At 32.2% G+C, this 416-nt stretch overlaps 1 pseudogene; it reads left to right on the forward strand.

Annotated features, from left to right (window-relative positions):
• The first annotated feature begins 222 nt into the window (after window positions 1-222).
• Window positions 223-416, forward strand: part of LOC119592228 — a 10983-nt pseudogene continuing 10789 nt past the window's right edge.

Genomic DNA, 416 nt, shown 5'->3' on the forward strand with positions numbered 1-416 from the left:
GTGACCACCGTCTCTTGGATATAAAACTGGGTAAACTATATATGCATCTAAGCATCATTTCACAATTACACTTTTACTGGTCAAGGATCAAATACATGGAGATGGTTTCAGTGTCCATGAGTATGTGGATCCCTTGTACTTGTATGTATAGTTCAATCTTTCTGATTATTTGTAATTATTTAGAAATTTTGAAATTGATTTGTTGTAAATTTCTTTGACAGATGCAGCACAAGAATCAAGATGATGGATGGGATGCTGTCATTGTCGTGGAAGAATCACAGTTCAACTTTTTGTCATACCATAGCAGCGTTAAGAGACAAAGTAACCAACCTTTGTTATTATTAGTATATGTATTGTTATGTATTCCATTTGACTTTTTAGCTTTTGAATTTAATTATCTATTTTTTCTAGTGTAC

The sequence above is a fragment of the Penaeus monodon genome, chromosome 29, assembly GCF_015228065.2.
Source record: "Penaeus monodon isolate SGIC_2016 chromosome 29, NSTDA_Pmon_1, whole genome shotgun sequence".
Classification (NCBI taxonomy): Eukaryota; Metazoa; Arthropoda; class Malacostraca; order Decapoda; family Penaeidae; genus Penaeus; species Penaeus monodon.